The sequence below is a fragment of the Somniosus microcephalus genome, chromosome 11 (assembly GCF_052327205.1).
Source record: "Somniosus microcephalus isolate GS21.2 chromosome 11, FLI_Smic_1.0, whole genome shotgun sequence".
NCBI classification, from domain to species: Eukaryota; Metazoa; Chordata; class Chondrichthyes; order Squaliformes; family Somniosidae; genus Somniosus; species Somniosus microcephalus.
Genome location: NC_140997.1, coordinates 15,984,795 through 16,000,243, shown reverse-complemented (window position 1 = coordinate 16,000,243; position 15,449 = coordinate 15,984,795).

The window sequence follows — 15,449 nt, the reverse complement described above, 5'->3', positions numbered from 1 at the left end:
GATCGTTGTCTGAAGATCGTTGTCTGAAGATCGCTGTCTGAAGATCGCTGTCTGAAGATCGTTGTCTGAAGATCGTTGTCTGAAGATCGCTGTCTGAAGATCGCTGTCTGAATATCGTTGTCTGAAGAACGTTGTCTGAAGATCGTTGTCTGAAGATCGCTGTCTGAAGATCGTTGTCTGAAGATCGCTGTCTGAAGATCGCTGTCTGAAGAACGTTGTCTGAAGAACGCTGTCTGAATATCGTTGTCTGAAGATCGTTGTCTGAAGATCGTTGTCTGAAGATCGCTGTCCGAAGATCGTTGTCCGAAGATCGCTGTCTGAAGATCGCTGTCTGAAGATCGTTGTCTGAAGATCGTTGTCTGAAGATCGCTGTCTGAAGATCGCTGTCCGAAGATCGCTGTCTGAAGATCGCTGTCTGAAGAACGTTGTCTGAAGATCGCTGTCTGAAGATCGTTGTCTGAAGATCGTTGTCTGAAGATCGTTGTCTGAAGATCGCTGTCCGAAGATCGTTGTCTGAAGATCGCTGTCTGAAGATCATTGTCTGAAGATCGCTGTCTGAAGATCGTTGTCTGAAGATCGCTGTCTGAAGATCGCTGTCCGAAGATCGCTGTCTGAAGATCGTTGTCTGAAGATCGTTGTCTGAAGATCGTTGTCTGAAGATCGTTGTCTGAAGATCGCTGTCTGAAGATCGTTGTCTGAAGATCGTTGTCTGAAGATCGCTGTCCGAAGATCGTTGTCTGAAGATCGCTGTCTGAAGATCGCTGTCTGAAGATCATTGTCTGAAGATCATTGTCTGAAGATCGTTGTCTGAAGATCGTTGTCTGAAGATCGCTGTCTGAAGATCGCTGTCTGAAGTTCGCTGTCCGAAGATCGTTGTCTGAAGATGGTTGTCTGAAGATCGTTGTCCGAAGATCGTTGTCTGAAGATGGCTGTCTGAAGATCGCTGTCTGAAGATCGTTGTCTGAAGATGGTTGTCTGAAGATGGTTGTCTGAAGATGGTTGTCTGAAGATCGTTGTCCGAAGATCGTTGTCTGAAGATGGTTGTCTGAAGATCGCTGTCTGAAGATCGCTGTCTGAAGATGGTTGTCTGAAGATCATGTGATACCGCACTATATCAAGGCAAGCAGTTATCTTCTTCACAGCTTAATACAGTGAAACATCCCATCGTGTTTGACAGGAGCGGGGCAGATTTTGAGTAGTAGTTTGGCGACGGGTTTGCAGGAGAGGGGCGGTTAACGGAGGTGTGAGGAAGAGTTAGAGAGGTGGCAACAACAACCTGTGTTGATATAGTGCCTTTAACATAGGAACATGTCCCAATCTGCTTTACAATAGTTGGACAAAAATTGACACTGAGCCAGAGAAGATGTTAGGGCAGGTGACTAAAAGCTTGGTCAAAGAGGTAAGTTTTAAGAGGGGTCTGAAAGGAGAGAGAGGCGGAGAGGTTTGGGGAGGGAATTCCAGAGCTCGGGGCCTAGATGGCTGAAGGCACGGCCGCCAATGGCGGGGCGAAGGGTGTGGGGGATGCGCTAAAAGTCAGAGTTGGAGGAACGCGGAGTTCTCGGCGGGTTGTAGGGCTGGAGGAGGTTACAGATGGTGTGGTCAAAGAAGTAGATGTCGAGGGATTTTTTGAAGGTGGGGTCGAGATGTTAGTACGAATTGAGTGTAATCAGAAACCAGTGGGGGAAGGGTCCATTCCTACACTCGTGTCTGCTTTACCCCTCTCCGCGAACTGGCCCATGCGATCAAATCGAAAGGCTGTCGAAAAGCTGCCTGGTACTCGACTGGCACATAAGGTACGAAGCCCACACGAGCCCGTCTTCAGATGATCAGATAAATGTTATTCCATTATTCGCGCGCCCTGGGCCAGCTCAGCGCTGCCTGAGTAACTCCAAACTCGCCATCCTCTGTGCAGTTACGGGAGGGTTGGCTGCCCTGGTTTGACGTATTTCTGGAGGTTGCATCACATGACCGGCCCGGCCCAGCCTGGCCCGGCCCCCCATGTTCCCCCCCCTCATTGGTCGCCCGAAAGCCCCGTCCGCACGACGCCCTGCCTTCCCACGCCCAATCGGAAAGTGAACGCTCTTTGATACCCGATTGGAGGATTCTTGCCTGTCATCCAAGCAGCATTTTCTTCCATCTACAATACTTTTATAAAGAGCAAAAACTGCTCATAGAAAATTTTTAAAAACACCCAATTTTGCACCCTATGATTTTCCTCCCGGATTGGTGGCAGCAGAGATTAATCCTTAATCCCTGGAGATTCCAGGACAATCCTGGAGGGGCGGCTGACCCGAAATGATGACTATTTTAAACCTTACCGAGTCGTGACAGGTTTTCAGGGAAATTTTTTTTTAAAATGACGTTACATTTTCCAAATAATCGAATGAAACTCGACTTTCTGTAGATTGAGGTGATGCGTAAATATTTGCAAGGGGTTCATTGGCGGTTCGAATTCAGTGAACTCTGAACTCTAGCGGGCAGACGTCCTTTGCCAATCTCCCACAGTAATGGCTGGGAATTGGGCCTTCAGTTTTGAATCAGCCTTTCTTCGGAGTTGATGAACCTGCGTCCCACCCTTCACCACCCGTGGATTCGCTGAAATACCAATCGCCATTTTCCCCCATTGTGGCCGAGAGGCCGAAAAGCCTTTTCGTTTCCCCCCACCCCCGCCCCGTCCCGCCAAACCTTCCTGTTGCCTGGGTGAGGAAATGGCTCATTCCTATCGTAACAGCCCCACCGTGTGGCCACTGGGGGAAACTGCAGGTGCCGGCTCTGTACTGAGGAGAGGTGAGGAGGGGAGCGTCACCCGGCCAGCCTGCGTGTTGGAGAACTGGGCTTGAAGATCCCGATGTGGTCTCCTCGACATTGGGGAGACCAAACGCAGATTGAGTGACCACTTTGCGGAACACCTCCGTTCAGTCCGTAAGGGTGACCCTGAGCTTCCGGTTGCCTGTCATTTTAATTCACCGCCCCATTCCCACTCAGACCTCACCGTACTCGGGCTCTTGCATTGTTCCACGGAAGCTCAACGTAAACTCGAGGAACAGCACCTCATCTTCCGATTAGGCACTTTACAGCCTTCCGGACTCAATATCGAGTTCAACAATTTCAGATCATAACCTCGGCCCAATATATTTAATATTTTTTATCCACACCTTTGTTTTGTGCTCCGCCGCCCCCCCCCCCCCCTTGTAAGGCATGTCGGGGAATTCCAGAAAAGGAGTGTAACACATCACAGCCTGCCTGTCATCCTGTCTGTATTACAAAAGAAAAAGAAAGACTTGCATTTCTATAGCGCCTTTCACGACCTCAGGACGTCCCAAGGTGCTTTACAGCCAATGAAGTACTTTTTTTTGAAGTGCAGTCACTGTTGTAATGTGGGAAACGCGGCAGCCAATTTGCGCACAGCAAGCTCCCACAAACATCAATGAGATAATGACCAGATCATCTGTTTTTTTTAGTGATGTTGATTGAGGGATAAATATTGGCCAGGACACCGGGGAGAACTCCCCCACCCCCCTCACTCGCTGCTCTTCGAAATAGTTCCATGGGATCTTTCACGCCCACCTGGCGTGTCTGACGTATGTCAAAAAATTAAATGACTAATCCATCCCATGACCTAGGACCAAAGACAATATTGATTCTTCCACTAACTATGCAAATATTTTGATAAAGCCTTCAACAGGAAAGTAAGTTGACAGTCAGCACTGACATGTAAATAGGATTGAACAAATGGCCCATCTATTTATCCTGGTTTGCAGTCAAGGTTGAATTCCTTCTCTGATGTTCTAATCCTGATTCTGCACAGGGTTCAAAGGGAAGGAATGTCCAAGGAGTCATTTTTGATCAAAGTATTCAAAAATCTACGTGAAAAATATATAATTAAAAAAAAAACCTCGGAAATTCCTGCCCCGACAGTCCGCCATTTTGCGTTTCCTTCACTTTTGGCCAAATATAACTGGCAGGAAGAGGCCCCCTGTATCCCAGAATGGCTCCATCCAGTTTAATGGGGGTTCACATTGGCCTGGGACTCCGTTGGGAGTCACCTAACCCTCGAGAAAGCCATTCCCCGCTGGGAGCACTTCATACTTCACTGGTGGTGTGTTTTCCCCGGGGGATTAGATGACTTGGGATTGACTTCCAGGCAGGCCGGAGATTTCAGCCCCCATTACAGTGAGGTAGCCCAGTGATGCCACTGCAGTGACCCTAAAAGGTGGGTGTCCACTAGGGGGCAAGAAACTCAACACTTTTTTTAAACATAAAGCACAGGACCAGGATAAGACCTAAATGAATGACATAGTGTTAACAGCACCGAAACAGGCCATTCGGTCCAACTGGTCCGTGCTCCACACGAGCCTCCTCTCACTCTCTTCATCTCGCCCTATCAGCATATCCTTCTATTCCTTTCTCCCGCTAGCTTTCCCTTAAATGCATCTATGTTATTCGCCTCAACCACTCCCTGTGGTAGTGAGTGTCATGAATCTTACCATTCATGTAGAAATGACTCATGAGATAACACTGGGCGGCCAGCTGGTGGCGCCGTCCAAGGACAGTATAAATACTCGGGTGTGGGCCCAGCTTGCTCAGGACGTTTTTGTAACCAGGAACTAGTGATGTAACTAGAATCTCATGGTTGTGAAACAGTTGATTAAAGCCTTGTTTTATACTCAAACCAAGTGCTTAGTAGTTTTCTTACGTCAGTGAGTTCCTCATTCTAACCACTCTCTGGGTAAAGACGTATCTCCTGAATTCCTTATTGGATTTATTAATGACTATCTTCTGTTTATGACCCCCTAGTTATGGTCTCCCCCACAAGTGGAAACACCTTGGGGGAAAAATTCAGTATCGCCCCGTTTGGGGCGCCATTATCGGCCGTGCGCAAAGTTTAGTGCCTGGCGCTAATTATCGCCTCTGACGGCAAACTTGGCTTTTATCGCCCCTGGAGGTGATTGGAGCGCTAAATCAGGCGCTTCACACCTGTCTTAAGGGGCAAAGTCCGAGGAGCGAGGCGCTACCTCAGAGCGCTGGCGAAGCAAAGAAGGGGAGATCAAAACGAACCTGCAAAGTGCTGCTCAGTACCCAAAACTCCTTCACACAGCGTTGAATCTCTCCAGAAGTCTCTCTCTCTCTGTCTCAGAATGCGTGGTGCAAAAATGTCATCAACAAAAAAAGGCAGGAAGCGGTCGCCTTTAAATAGCGCTCCCCCAGTCCCTTCCTGACTGCAAAACGCTCCCCTCAACCTGTCGTTGCTAGCGGCAGGCGGTAAGGCAGGGGGCGCCACTCAATATCCGGTCCGGGGCGCTAACAGGGTGTTGCGCACTCGACTGACGTCACGATCTGCCGGCGCAGGAGATCGTGGCAGTAGTGTTTAGCGCCGCCGCAAAATGTCTAGTTAATTTCGCGAGCGGCGCAAACATTGCCGCGCCCGGGCGCTAGTTGCTTTGCGCCCCATCAGCGCCCTCTTAAGGCGCTAACGGGAGGCGCAAACAACTGAATTTCTCCCCCCTTCTCTATGACTGCCCCTATCGAACCCCGACATAATTTTAAAGGCCTCCATCAGGTCGCCCCCCTCAGCCTTCCCTTTTCGAGAGAAAGGAGCCCCAGCCTGTTCAATCTTTCAATGATCTGAGAATGCAAAAATTGAGGGAGATGTTGGGAAAGATTTCTCATTGCCTCTCTTAATAGTTGTCGTGATTTTAAAATTCAACGGACTGGACAAATGTCACCTCCGTGTGGAAGTCAGCAGGTTTTCCAAAGCAAAGACATCATTGTGGAGCCGGCGTGTGGACTCATGAGGCTAAACCCGGGCTGACTGCTTATTGTATAATTATATATTGTATATTTCCCCCCCCCCCGGACACGGGACAATATTCCTGCGGGATTTTCCTGTCCCTTTAAGTTCTGTGCATTTCTCCGTACTCTCGGAGTTTTATTTGTGCCACTCAGAGGGAGGTGAATCTTTGGAATTCTCTACCCCAGAGGGCTGTGGAGGCTCAGTCGTTGAGTATATTCAAGACAGAGGGACCTTGGTGTGCATGTACATAGATGCCTGAAGGCAGCAGGACAGGTGGATAAGGTGGTTAAGAAGGCATATGGGATACTTGCCTTCATTAGCCGAGGCACAGAATATAAGAGCAGGGAGGTTATGATGGAGCTGTACAAAACACTGGTTAGGCCACAGCTGGAGTACTGTGTGCAGTTCTGGGCACCACACTATAGGAAGGATGTGATTGCATTGGAGAGGGTGCAGAGGAGATTCACCAGGGTGTTACCTGGGCTGGAGCGTTTCAGCTATGAAGAGAGACTGGACAGGCTGGGGTAGTTTTCCTTCGAGCAGAGAAGGCTGAGGGGGGACCTGATTGAGGTGTACAAAATTATGAGGGGCATAGATAGGGTGAATAGAAAGGAACTTTTCCCCTTAGTAGAGGGGTCAGTAACCAGGGGCATAGTTTCAAGGTAAGGGGCAGGAGGTTTAGAGGGGATTTGAGGAAAAAAAAATTCACCCAGAGGGTGGTTGGAATCTGGAACTCACTGCCTGAAAGGGTGGTAGAGGCAGGAACCCTCACAACATTCAAGAAGCATTTAGATGAGCACTTGAAACACCATAGTATACAAGGCTACGGACCAAGTGCTGGAAAATGGGATTAGAATAGACAGGGCTTGATGGCCGGCGTGGACACGATGGGCCGAAGGGCCCCTTTCTGTGCTGTATGACTCTATGGGGTCAACATTGACCTGTGGAGTCGGGATTGGAGGCGTGCGGGGGGGTTAAAGTCCCGAATTCGGGGGTCCCGATACCATCCCGCCCCCAACCTGCCTCCATGTAAGTTTCAAAGGAGGCGGGTACCCGCCCCGCACTGGGACCCGCCGACCCGAGGCGGGAAGGGATTAGTGCCAATTAACTGCCTGTTAACAGGTAGTTAACAGGCAGTTTTTAGCCTAATCCCTATTTTAAAGCTTGAACTGTGGGATTCCCGACGGCTCCAAACCTCGCCAAGTTAGAGGAGTCGGGCCGTCGGGTTGAAGGACTTGGAGGGGTCGAGATGTCGGTGTTCAGGTGAGTGATGTGTGCATGCGTGTAAAGGTAAGTGTGTTTGGTGTGTCTAAAGTGTGTAAAGAAGTTTAAATTACCTGTACTTACCTTTTCAGCCTTCCTTTGGGTTTCGGGAGTCCATCATCTAACCGGCACAGAAAGCAGAATGGCTGCGATCTGTCAAAAGTGACAGCCTGCAGCTTTCTGTGCCAGTGAGATTTCTAACTGAGTCTGTGTAGAAGGACTCAGGTTAGAAGTAAGACTGTCAGTGTTTGACAGCTTCAAACAGCTGTGAAACACTGATATTTCATCTGTCAAAACGCCTTGACAGATGAAATTTCAGTCTGTGACGTCACCTGTTGCCGGGTGGCCCTTAATTGGCCTGCTGAGCCCGCTGGGCGGGCTCAACAAGGTCAAACAAGTTAAAATCGCGTGGATTGGCCGCATCTCGATGGAGGCAGGACGACAACCCCGAAAGTTGTAGTCCCGCCTCCTTCCGACTTCTGAATGAAAATCACCCCCTATGAGATCGGTAGTTTTTTGGATATAGTGTCATAACGGCACAGAAGGAGGCCATTCGGCCTATCAAGTCCGTGTCGGCTCTCTGTAGAGCAATCCAGTCAGTCCCATTCCCCCGCTCTATCCCCGTAGCCCTGCAAGTTTATTTCCCTCAAGTGCCTATCCAGTCTCCCATTGAAAACATTGAGTGTCTCCGCTTCCACCGCTTCCATCAGCAGTGAGTTCCACGTCCTCACTGCTCGCTGCGTAAAAAAGTTTTTCCTCACGCCCCCCCTGTATCTCTTGTCCAAAACCTTAAATCTGTGTCCCCTAGTCCTTGTACCATCAACTAGTGGGAACAGCCTTTCCCCGTCTAGCCTATCCAAACCCGTCATAATCTTGTACACCTCTATCAAATCACCCCTTAACCTCCTTTGCTCTAATGAAAACAAATCCAGCTTCTCCAACCGGTCCTTGTAGCTAAGATCCCCCATCCCCGGAACCATTCTGGTAAATCTCCTCTGCACCCTCTCAAGGGCCTTCACATCCTTCCTAAAGTGTGGTGACCAGAACTGGACTCATTAAGGGAATCAAGGGATATGGGGATTGGGCGGGAAGGTGGAGTTGAGGTAGAAGATCAGCCATGATCTTATTGAATGGCCGAATGACCTACTCTCGCTCCTATATCTTATGTTCTTATATACTGATTGTTCTATACTTTTGCTGAAACTTTGAAGGTGTGACTTTCACTTTTTTACGCACTTCATTCTGGGGGCGGCATTGAAGTGCGACACTTTAATCGATCGAACCAAGGCAACAAAAGCAGTGCAAACAGAAATGGAGGTTAATGCCTTCTAGGAAGCCCTCAGTTTAATCCAAAAATACAGGCCTCAGCCAATAATTCAGTCACCATGTAAATGCTGGCGTTCACGCCACAGTGTGTTGTGGGAGTGTTGAACGAGCATCTTGACTGCTGTTTTTCCGGCCTGTGTGTTTTTATGCTGGGTTTCTCATGCTGGCAGGATTTGTGATCCACAGTTTCTGAGCTTGCAATCTAAACGGACAGCAACAGCTGGTATTTATATCGCGCCCTTAAATGTGGGAAAAAGTGTCCCGAGGGTGCTTCAGGGAGGCGCAATCAAAAAAAAAACAGAAATAGTCGCCGAGCCAAAGAAGGAGATATTCGGAGGGGTGGCCAAAAGCCTAAGTCAATGAGGTGGGTCGTAAGGAGGGCCTTGAAGGAGGTGGAGAGGTCATTCCAGGGAATGGGGCGCAGGTCACCCTATTCACAGCTGCCAATGGTGGGATAAAGGGAGGGTGTGGACGCACAAGAGGCCAGAGTCCGAGGTATGGAGTGCTTGGCTCAGGGGTTGGCTGTATGAGGGCTGAAGGAGGTTACAGAGGAGGGGGTTGGGATGCAAGGCCATGAAGCGATTTAAACTCATAGTCAGTGATGAGGGGGGAGTGCTGCATTTTTTTTGCACTTCAGATGAATTCTGACACCAAGATGCATTGCCTATCCCTAATTGCTCTTGAGAAGGTGGTGGTGAGCCACCCTCTTGAACCGCTGCAGTCCGTGTGGTGAAGGCACTCCCACTGTGACTTTGTCATAGCAGTTTTTTTTTAAGAAGAATGAGAGGGGATCTCATTGAAACTTATAAAATTCTAACAGGACTAGACAGAGTGTTGGTGGTGCTGCGCCCACTCCTTCGCCCGTCCTCCACGCATGCGTGCACTGGATCGTGATCGGGAGCAGTAGGAATCCTGACCGATCTTCCCTCTCCTTTGCTCAGGAGCACGGGTATTTTTTAAAAAATTCATTCACGGGATGTGGACATCACTGGCCAGCACATTAAAAAAAATTGTTCATGAGATGTGGGCATCACTGACAAGGCCGGCATTTATTGCCCACTCCTAATTGCCCTTGAGAAAGTGGTGAGGTGGTGAGCCTCCTTCTTGAACCGTGTGGTGAAGGTACTCCCACTGTGACTTTGTCATAGCAGTTTTTTTTTTAGAAGAATGAGAGGGGATCTCATTGAAACTTATAAAATTCTAACAGGACTGGACAGACAGGATGTTCCCGATGGTGGGGGAGTCCAGAACCAGGGGTCACAATCTAAGGATAAGGGGTAAGCCATTTAGGACTGAGATGATGAGAAATTTCTTCACCCAGAGAGTGGTGAACCTGTGGAATTCTCTACCACAGAGGGCAGTTGAGGCCAATTCATTAACTATATTCAAGAAGGAGTTAGATAGATTTCTTAAGGGGAGAAAGCAGGGACAGGGTACTGAATTTGGATGATCAGCCATGATCTCATTAAGTGGCAGAACAGGCTCGAGGGGCTGAATGGCCTACTCCAGCTCCTATCTTCTATGTTTTGGTACAACTGACTGGCTGGCTTGGTCATTTCAGAGGGGCTGTTAAGAGTCAACCACATTGCTGTTGCTTGGGGTCACATATAGGCCAGACCGGGTAAGGACAGCAGATTTCCTTCCCTAAAGATGGGTTTTTTACGACAATCACCATTACTGATAGTAGTTTTTTTAAATTCCAGATTTATTTAATTAACTGCATTTAAATTCCCCACAGCTGCCGTGGTGGGATTTGAACTCGCATCTCACCGGATCATTAGTCCGGGCCTCTGGATTATTGATCCAGTAACATAACCACTGTGCTACCGTACCTGTACATGTTGTAGAGCACGTGCACGCGCACTTTCCAGCAGTCACTGGATAGTGATCGGGAAGCAGTAGGAATCCTTACTCGGGAGCACTGGGATTTACTGTTCGTCCACTCGTCATCACTCCAGCTGAGTGGACTTTGACATGAATCAGTCATTCATGAAGGAAAGACTTATGAAATAATACTGAGCGGCCTGCGGGTGGCGCTGTCCAGGGAGAGTATAAATACTCAGGCATGGGCCCAGCTTGCGCAGGACATTCTTAACAGGAACTAGTGAAGGACACAACTAGACCTCCATGTTGTAAAACAGTTGATTAAAGCTTTGTTTAACGCTTAGACCAAATGCCTAGTCGTTTTCTTACGTCAGACTCCACTTAACCCATCGCAGGCCGCGGCCGCGGATTGCTCCTGGGATCTTGCTAGCTCCTGTGGCTGAGTTCCACCAGTGACGCACCGGCTGAGGCCCCTCAGAGGAGTGCTGGTGTTGCCCCTTTAACGTTAAAAGAGGCGCAAGTCTTTACGGCTGGGGAGGGAGAACACTTCAGCAGCAGCGGCCCACTGTTGTCACGACGACATCCCCCTATTCATGTTGCAATGAAGCATCTTCGTGCAAATTGCCTCTGACTGCTTGGCAGGCAGAGAAAAAAAACCAAGGCTGTCAAGCCAAACACCCCGCCGCGCAGACGTTGCCCCTTTAAATAACCCTTAAAGTGGTAGGTACTTGGGAGTGTTCCGTTAAGTACACAAACCAGACAGTAGATGGTGCTGAAAGATTGAGCTCTGTGCTGTTGCTGCTGCCTCTCAGATTAATAGAAAAAAGCTCTGGAACCCCACAAAAGTTATTTTGCCTGTCACAAAGATCGGGGGTGGGTGGGGGGGGGGGGCGGTTTCACAGCTGTGAAGGACGGGTATTGTATTCTGATAATTCATATACCGCCTTTTCTTGAAGGTCTGAGTGACATGAGCAATGAGTCAAGTGAAACTCTACCCTATAATTATTGATCGCTAATCTGAGGCTAACCATAAACAGAGACACCTTAAATAACAACTGCAGTACATTCTGGGCTCCTCCACTCCTGAAGGTGCTGCCTCATGCCCAGATACTCGAGAGTGGGAATACTGACTTGCTCCAGAGACCATTCTTCATGTCTGAGCCTGGTCAGCGGGTGTCGGCAGGCTCTTCCACCAGGAGTGCCTCACAGCCCCGCCAGATTCTCACCTGCATGCAGACGTGCATTTTCCACAGGCGTGGTGACAACCGATTGATATTTTCCCTTCGCTGGGCCAGAGGTAGTGAGCCAGTTGTCGTGACCTTTCTAGTATCTCATCATTCGTATACGTAGGACCTTATCACACTGCAACGCCTCCAAGCCCTTCGCACAATGAATTCCTTGAAGCGCAGTGACTGTCCGCCAAGTCTGGCCTCTTGCACCTCCCTGATTTTAATCGCTCCACCATTGGCGACAGTGCCTTCGGCTGCCTGGGCCCTAAACCCCCTCCCTAAACCTCTCTACCTCCCTCCTCTCCTTTAAGATGCTCCACAGAACCTACCTTTTAGTCACCTGTCCCAATATGAAGTGCACTGCTCTCATCCTGCCCCAGGATCATTGATATTTTCCTGTCCTGGGCCATTTACTTGGACTGGGGACACCCTCAGTACAGGCCTGCAGCAGTGTGCCTGGCCTTGGTGTTCTGGGATAGTTTGGAGAATTAAAAAGATGTCCTCACTTGAAATTCTCCTTACGACCTTGGACCTCTAAAGACGCTCCAGTTGGTGGTGGCCCACTGGCAGGCCACAGCACTATATTTTGTAGGCATCCTTGCCCTTTTTCCTGACCTTTGCTCCCTAGGAACTGGATGCTCCTGTGAAGCGCCTCGGGATGTTTTACCACATTAAAGGCTCTGTGTAAAGAAAGAAAGACTTGCATTTGTATCGCGCCTTTCACGACCACTGGACGTCTCAAAACGCTTTACAGCCAATGAAGTACTTTTGAAGCGGATGCAAGTTGTTGTTGTTATGTGGACAAGTGTGGCAGTTGTTCTGTTGCTTGCTGGTATCAGATGAGGGAGGAACCTTGACCGTGGCACTGAAATACTTTGGGCTGTTCAATGGCCACCCGAACCACTACAACAGGCCAGACAGGGCCTCAGTTTAATGCCTCGTCCAGAGAATGGCACCTCTAACAGTGCAGCGCTCCCTCAGTACTGCTGGAGTGTCAGCTTGGATTATGCGCTGAATGTGAGGCTCAAACAGCAACATACAGTGCCTTTAACGTAGTATAACGTCCCAAGGGGCTTCACGGGGACGTTATCAGACAAAACCGCGCCGCATAAAGAGGCATTAGGACAGGTGATCAAACGCTTGGTCAAAGAGGTAGGTTTTAAGGAGCATCTTCAAGCAGAAGCAGAGAGGTTTAGGGAGGGAATTCCACAGCTCAGGGCCTCGGCAGCTGAAGGCACGGCCGCCAACGGGGGAGCGATGAACAATCGGGGATGTGCAAGTGGCCAGAATTGGAGGAGCGCGGAGATCGCGGGGAGGGTTGCAGGGCTGGAGGAGATATGGAGGGGGCGAGGCCGCGGAAGGATTTGAAACTGAGGATGGGAATTTTCCAAAATCGCGGCGTTGCTGGAACGGGAGCCGATGCAGGCCAGCGAGCACAGGGGATGATGGGCGAAAGGGACTTGGTGCGAGTTAGGACACGGGCAGCAGAGATTTGGAACCCACAGCCTTCTGAACCAGAGATCAGTGTCCTACCAAATGAGCCAAGCTGACTCTACAGCTGCTGCCACGCCAGCTGAACGCATCTAAATTGGCATGGACCACGATTGACCCTGGGATCTTCCTCATCTACTTGGACCCGTTCCACTTGTAACAGAGATCTCCAGTTGGCCTGAGTGCAGAGAGAGAGAGAGAGAGAGCATCTGAAATGAATGTGGGCAGAAAGGCAGCTCAGCACTTGAGTCTGTAAGGGAGTACAGGAGGGAGTGTCGGGGGGTGAAACCAAGTGTTAGCGAGCTTGGCAAGACCACCACAAGCGTGCTGATAGAGAAGTCGGGCACAGTCCTGCCCCAGGAGCACCAGATTACACGCTTTAAAAAAAAAAAAGCGCTACCTGTTGGCTAATTTTACCACAAGGTTCTTCAACTGCCCGGCACCCTTCCACTGCTCCTCCTCCTCCTCCTCCTCCTCCAAAGCAGCATAAGTAAAGCGAGGTCTGTTGCCCCCATGTTGTGGACATACAAAAAACAATGGCACTGCAGGGGCGATGGGCCCAACGCCACTCGACCGACCCAGTGGAAGCAGGAGAGGACAAAGAAAGAGAAAGGTTCAGAAATAGCCTCAAAAAACGCTGCTGCAAATCATGATGCAAATGGAACGGAAAATATGGCGGGCCAGTAAAGTCGATGCGTTATCGCCCATTTTTTGCGACACGGCCAAAGACCAATTTCACCCCCATTCTGCCGTCGCTGCCTTAATTTCATCGCTGCGGGTTTCAATTCACTCTGCTTTCAGCAAACATAGCGACTCACCTCGATTCTTGCCCGTGCTATTTCAACTCGGGCGTTAAGCCATTCAAACGGGTTAACGGGAGCGCTAAAAATAGCACGCAGCGGGCACTAAACCCTCAGAAGAATAGGATGTCATCCCTTTAACGGAGATTTTTTTTGCCAGCTCACTTGAGCCCAGGCTAACCTTTTCTCTTATTCAACATGCAAGCTGCATACAGAGAGGGATGAAAGATTGGAAGGGAGGTGTATAATTACAATCCTCATGATAAAGCATCTCTTGGCATATATTCAGGAGTTTATATAACTGTATAATTCTCTTCCAACCTCTCACCATCTTGTTACATTACAAAGGCAATTAGATTTTTGATGTGGTCAATTTTGTTTTGGAGTCTCCAGTCACAGTGCAGATAATTAACTGATGTTACTTTTTGTTTAAACCGGTGGATGGGGTGCCAATCAACAGGATTCCGCTTGACCGGCGCCCCATCCACCAGCTTAAACATTCACTGCCTCCACCACCAGCGCACCGTGGCTGCAGCGTGTACCCTCTACAAGATGCACCGCAGCAACTCGCCAAGGCTTCTTCGGCAGCACCTCCCAAACCCGCGACCTCTTCCACCTAGAAGGACAAGGGCGGCAGGCGCGTGGGAACACCACCACCTCCAAGTTCCCCTCCAAGTTACACACCATCCTGACTTGGAAATACATCGCCGTGTGATGAAATATTCCATTCATCACTCATCAGTATTTCTCTGCCTGTGACTGTGGTTGGTTTCAGTTTCATTTCCATTGTATTGTACTGTGTGTAGGGCTCCGCCCATACCTGGCTCCTATGTAAGCTGGCCCAGCCTGCAGCACATCCAGTACGGCAGACCTCTGGGTGGAAGATACATTCTCCTCTGTGTGTTACCTTCTAAGTCAATAAAAGCCTTGTTTTGTTTCGCTAACATCGAGTCGCGGATTTATTGAGGCACATCACGCCGTTCCTTCATCGTCGCTGGGTCAAAATCCTGGAACTCACTAACAGCACTGTGGGAGTACCTTCACCACACGGACTGCAGCGGTTCAAGAAGGCAGCTCACCACCACCTTCTCAAGGGCAACTAGGGATGGGCAATAAATGCTGGCCTTGCCAGCGACCCCCACATCCTGTGAACAAGTTTTTAAAAAGTGCTAGCCAGTGATGCCCACATCCCGAGAGTGAATTTGAAAAAATGCCTTGGAGGTTTTCACACAGTCTGATTCATTTCCTTCCATCTTGGAAATGGTAACATTTTAAAAAATAGAGATCCTTCACCGTCGCTGGGGCACAAGCCCCCCTGAGCTGCCTACCTAATGGGCAATTAATGAGTCACAGTAATTATTGAATTTTCTTTTCAATGGCCGTTCTTTTTAAAATACTCCCAGTTGCAGCGCACCTCAGTGAAGCAGTGTGTGCTGCCAGGGCGTTAGTCAGGGGCACCTTCCCAGAGAGCTCCTGTTCCCCAAAGGTCGTGCATTTGGTGCTTATGAAGCATCCCTTTCCTTCCCTCTTTTGCGCGTCTTAGTCAAGCTAATCCTTGAATTGAAGTCATTGATGGATTCGATTCCGTTGAGAGGCTTGACCATGTTAAGTACTCCCATGCTTCACTCTCCTCAGCCAAATCTCGCAGGATTATCCTGCAGGATAAGCCTCTCACATCAAAGAGACTGAATCCGTGGTTTTCGGCTATCCTATCCATAATCG